Here is a 5,789-nt window from a genome sequence, read left to right on the forward strand (position 1 = left end):
CGGCGTGCCTTGACCACAAAAGAGGACATCAAGACCTGCAGAAAATTTCAGACGCGGCACGGTGACTAGACAGACTAGACCCCAACAGATACAGGCTGGAACTGCCCTGCCCATGCAGGGTTTGGGCTCAGAAGTACGCCCCTCTGCCTTCACCGGCCCAAAGACGACTCTCCCTGCACAGCCTAGGCTACCTTCAAAACCCCTCCCTGCTAGCCCCAACCCGCCTCCCGCTTCCCACCTCTGCTCCCTCAACTTGGCTTTCAGAGGGCCACGACTCAAGCTGTCCTGGGCCAAAGCAGCTCAAATCACAGCGGCTAACGGTAATAATCCTGCAGTCACAGGGTTCCTCTTCAGCATCTGCAAGAAAAAAACAAAGAGGAAAACACAGTGCCAGCCGTCGGCACCACACCGCCAACATCTTCTACTACGCCCCATCACCCATCGCAAAACCACACGGGCATTCTGCTCACCTGCCCTTTGCTCGCTCAAACGTCAGAACCGGCAGCTGACACCGCCTGGGGCACCTGCAGTTCCAAGACCAAAATCTCCTTTTGTGACCATGAGAAATCTACACTCCCACGCTCCTCCTCACGATGATCCAGTCTCCCCTCAGGCGCTCACCCTCTTCCAGACGCTCCCCGAACAGCACCTGCCAAAACCAAAAACGCTCAGCTGAGTTGCTACATAGCACTTGGCTCTTAGACACCACCTCGGACAAGCACTTCACCTTCTCACGCCGTTTGCTGACACCAAGCTGGGCCCCTCTGACGCCGCAGGCTGAACCTGCAAGAAGAGACCTGCTTAGGCACAACCCAAATAGACAGGCAGCTCCCAGCGAATCCCATCTCCCGCTACGTTACCTTCACCGCTCGGCCACCGAACCTCCATCACCTTGGGCTGACACGTCGAGGACGCGCTCCACCTGGAATCCACAAGCAGTCAAGGACGGCTGTACCTTCACGGACTCGAGGACACATGAACAACAACTGCTGCTCCACGCAACTCACCCTTGCTCTCTCCATCCAAGCTAGCTCCTCTGCCACTCTACTGCTTTGCCCACGGCCCCGTACCTTCAAAGCAAAACCAAAACCCATTATCTAGTCGCACAGCCCCCGGCCACATCTTCCCACCGACACCGCAGCAGACCCACCTCGCTAGGGCGCTCGCCTGCACACATCTCCGTCCGTGCCTCTCGGCGCACAGGTCCGGCCTCTACCTCTGAAAAACACAACAGCAAAGACATCACCCTGACGCTCAGCAACGCCCTAAGAAATCCAAGCCTCTCGCTTGCTTTTACTGAGGCCGCCTCTACTGGGCCTTACAGCCACGCTAAGCTAGTCCACAACCAAACCCAAACATGAATTGCCGCTCCCTTCACGTACAAACCCCTTCGCCACCGCTCCCACTGCCTTCTCCCACGCAGTTTTGGTCGTCCCCTCTGTGGCTCCAGAGAGTAGCAGAAACTACCCTCCTCACCCGCCACACCAAGGGCTGCTACTTCTGCAAAGTAATGGACGCCCCAAGACTGCAAAGTAATGGACGCCCCTAGACTGCAACGTCTAGTCTCGTCAAAACCTTAAGCCCGCAATCAGGCCACTCTACCTCGGCTGACTCTTAGCAATTCCTCTACGCACCAGGCAGAGCAGCTCCAACCAGACACAAATACACACAGAACACCAGCACACAAGACCAACGTCGCGAACCGGGACAAAAGAAGACTCACAGCGACAAAGAGGACTCCGGGACCACCCCTGCCAATGGGCAAGGCAATGGACAGGGCTCCGAGGGAGAACCTATGGCAGCCCTGGAAAAGCCATGAACCGTGCAGGGTTCCAAAGAGATGTGGCCGCAACTGGCTAGATGGACGGGCAAGAAGCCCCTTTTAAAGGCCTAAAGACGCAGAGGATATGCGGAACGAGTCCCACAACAGGGATCCAAGAAAACGGAAGAGTACCTCTTCCGGATGGCGAGGCGGGCTGCAAGGCCGCAGCAAAAGCCCGGCGTGCCTTGACCACAAAAGAGGACATCAAGACCTGCAGAAAATTTCAGACGCGGCACGGTGACTAGACAGACTAGACCCCAACAGATACAGGCTGGAACTGCCCTGCCCATGCAGGGTTTGGGCTCAGAAGTACGCCCCTCTGCCTTCACCGGCCCAAAGACGACTCTCCCTGCACAGCCTAGGCTACCTTCAAAACCCCTCCCTGCTAGCCCCAACCCGCCTCCCGCTTCCCACCTCTGCTCCCTCAACTTGGCTTTCAGAGGGCCACGACTCAAGCTGTCCTGGGCCAAAGCAGCTCAAATCACAGCGGCTAACGGTAATAATCCTGCAGTCACGGGGTTCCTCTTCAGCATCTGCAAGAAAAAAACAAAGAGGAAAACACAGTGCCAGCCGTCGGCACCACACCGCCAACATCTTCTACTACGCCCCATCACCCATCGCAAAACCACACGGGCATTCTGCTCACCTGCCCCTTGCTCGCTCAAACGTCAGAACCGGCAGCTGACACGGCCTGGGGCACCTGCAGTTCCAAGACCAAAATCTCCTTTTGTGACCATGAGAAATCTACACTCCCACGCTCCTCCTCACGATGATCCAGTCTCCCCTCAGGCGCTCACCCTCTTCCAGACGCTCCCCGAACAGCACCTGCCAAAACCAAAAACGCTCAGCTGAGTTGCTACATAGCACTTGGCTCTTCGACACCACCTCGGACAACCACCTCATCTTCTCACGCCGTTTGCTGACACCAAGCTGGGCCCCTCTGACGCCGCAGGCTGAACCTGCAAGAAGAGACCTGCTTAGACACAACCCAAATAGACAGGCAGCTCCCAGCGAATCCCATCTCCCGCTACGTTACCTTCACCGCTCGGCCACCGAACCTCCATCACCTTGGGCTGACACGTCGAGGACGCGCTCCACCTGGAATCCACAAGCAGTCAAGGACGGCTGTACCTTCACGGACTCGAGGACACATGAACAACAACTGCTGCTCCACGCAACTCACCGTTGCTCTCTTCACCCAAGCCAGCTCCTCTGCCACTCTACTGCTTTGCCCACGGCCCCGTACCTTCAAAGCAAAACCAAAACCCATTATCTAGTCGCACAGCCCCCGGCCACATCTTCCCACCGACACCGCAGCAGACCCACCTCGTTAGGGCGCTCGCCCGCACGCATCTCCGTCCGTGCCTCTTGGCGCACAGGTCCGGCCTCTACCTCTGAAAAACACAACAGCAAAGACATCACCCTGACGCTCAGCAACGCCCTAAGAAATCCAAGCCTCTCGCTTGCTTTTACTGAGGCCGCCTCTACTGGGCCTTACAGCCACGCTAAGCTAGTCCACAACCAAACCCAAACATGAATTGCCGCTCCCTTCACGTACAAACCCCTTCGCCACCGCTCCAACTGCCTTCTCCCACGCAGTTTTGGTCGTCCCCTCCGTGGCTCCAGAGAGAAGCAGAAACTACCCTCCTCACCCGCCACACCAAGGGCTGCTACTTCTGCAAAGTAATGGACGCCCCAAGACTGCAAAGTAATGGACGCCCCTAGACTGCAATGTCTAGTCTCGTCAAAACCTTAAGCCCGCAATCAGGCCACTCTACCTCGGCTGACTCTTAGCAATTCCTCTACGCACCAGGCAGAGCAGCTCCAACCAGACACAAATACACACAGACCACCAGCACACAAGACCAACGTCGCGAACCGGGACAAAAGAAGACTCACAGCGACAAAGAGGACTCCGGGACCACCCCTGCCAATGGGCAAGGCAATGGACAGGGCTCCGAGGGAGAACCTACGGCAGCCCTGGAAAAGCCATGAACCGTGCAGGGTTCCAAAGAGATGTGGCCGCAACTGGCTAGATGGACGGGCAAGAAGCCCCTTTTAAAGGCCTAAAGACGCAGAGGATATGCGGAACGAGTCCCACAACAGGGATCCAAGAAAACGGAAGAGTACCTCTTCCGGATGGCGAGGCGGGCTGCAAGGCCGCAGCAAAAGCCCGGCGTGCCTTGACCACAAAAGAGGACATCAAGACCTGCAGAAAATTTCAGACGCGGCACGGTGACTAGACAGACTAGACCCCAACAGATACAGGCTGGAACTGCCCTGCCCATGCAGGGTTTGGGCTCAGAAGTACGCCCCTCTGCCTTCACCGGCCCAAAGACGACTCTCCCTGCACAGCCTAGGCTACCTTCAAAACCCCTCCCTGCTAGCCCCAACCCGCCTCCCGCTTCCCACCTCTGCTCCCTCAACTTGGCTTTCAGAGGGCCACGACTCAAGCTGTCCTGGGCCAAAGCAGCTCAAATCACAGCGGCTAACGGTAATAATCCTGCAGTCACGGGGTTCCTCTTCAGCATCTGCAAGAAAAAAACAAAGAGGAAAACACAGTGCCAGCCGTCGGCACCACACCGCCAACATCTTCTACTACGCCCCGTCACCCATCGCAAAACCACACGGGCATTCTGCTCACCTGCCCCTTGCTCGCTCAAACGTCAGAACCGGCAGCTGACACCGCCTGGGGCACCTGCAGTTCCAAGACCAAAATCTCCTTTTGTGACCATGAGAAATCTACACTCCCACGCTCCTCCTCACGATGATCCAGTCTCCCCTCAGGCGCTCACCCTCTTCCAGACGCTCCCCGAACAGCACCTGCCAAAACCAAAAACGCTCAGCTGAGTTGCTACATAGCACTTGGCTCTTAGACACCACCTCGGACAAGCACTTCACCTTCTCACGCCGTTTGCTGACACCAAGCTGGGCCCCTCTGACGCCGCAGGCTGAACCTGCAAGAAGAGACCTGCTTAGGCACAACCCAAATAGACAGGCAGCTCCCAGCGAATCCCATCTCCCGCTACGTTACCTTCACCGCTCGGCCACCGAACCTCCATCACCTTGGGCTGACACGTCGAGGACGCGCTCCACCTGGAATCCACAAGCAGTCAAGGACGGCTGTACCTTCACGGACTCGAGGACACATGAACAACAACTGCTGCTCCACGCAACTCACCCTTGCTCTCTCCATCCAAGCTAGCTCCTCTGCCACTCTACTGCTTTGCCCACGGCCCCGTACCTTCAAAGCAAAACCAAAACCCATTATCTAGTCGCACAGCCCCCGGCCACATCTTCCCACCGACACCGCAGCAGACCCACCTCGCTAGGGCGCTCGCCCGCACACATCTCCGTCCGTGCCTCTCGGCGCACAGGTCCGGCCTCTACCTCTGAAAAACACAACAGCAAAGACATCACCCTGACGCTCAGCAACGCCCTAAGAAATCCAAGCCTCTCGCTTGCTTTTACTGAGGCCGCCTCTACTGGGCCTTACAGCCACGCTAAGCTAGTCCACAACCAAACCCAAACATGAATTGCCGCTCCCTTCACGTACAAACCCCTTCGCCACCGCTCCCACTGCCTTCTCCCACGCAGTTTTGGTCGTCCCCTCTGTGGCTCCAGAGAGTAGCAGAAACTACCCTCCTCACCCGCCACACCAAGGGCTGCTACTTCTGCAAAGTAATGGACGCCCCAAGACTGCAAAGTAATGGACGCCCCTAGACTGCAACGTCTAGTCTCGTCAAAACCTTAAGCCCGCAATCAGGCCACTCTACCTCGGCTGACTCTTAGCAATTCCTCTACGCACCAGGCAGAGCAGCTCCAACCAGACACAAATACACACAGAACACCAGCACACAAGACCAACGTCGCGAACCGGGACAAAAGAAGACTCACAGCGACAAAGAGGACTCCGGGACCACCCCTGCCAATGGGCAAGGCAATGGACAGGGCTCCGAGGGAGAAC

This window comes from Phaenicophaeus curvirostris, unplaced genomic scaffold (assembly GCF_032191515.1).
Source record: "Phaenicophaeus curvirostris isolate KB17595 unplaced genomic scaffold, BPBGC_Pcur_1.0 scaffold_129, whole genome shotgun sequence".
Taxonomy (NCBI): domain Eukaryota; kingdom Metazoa; phylum Chordata; class Aves; order Cuculiformes; family Cuculidae; genus Phaenicophaeus; species Phaenicophaeus curvirostris.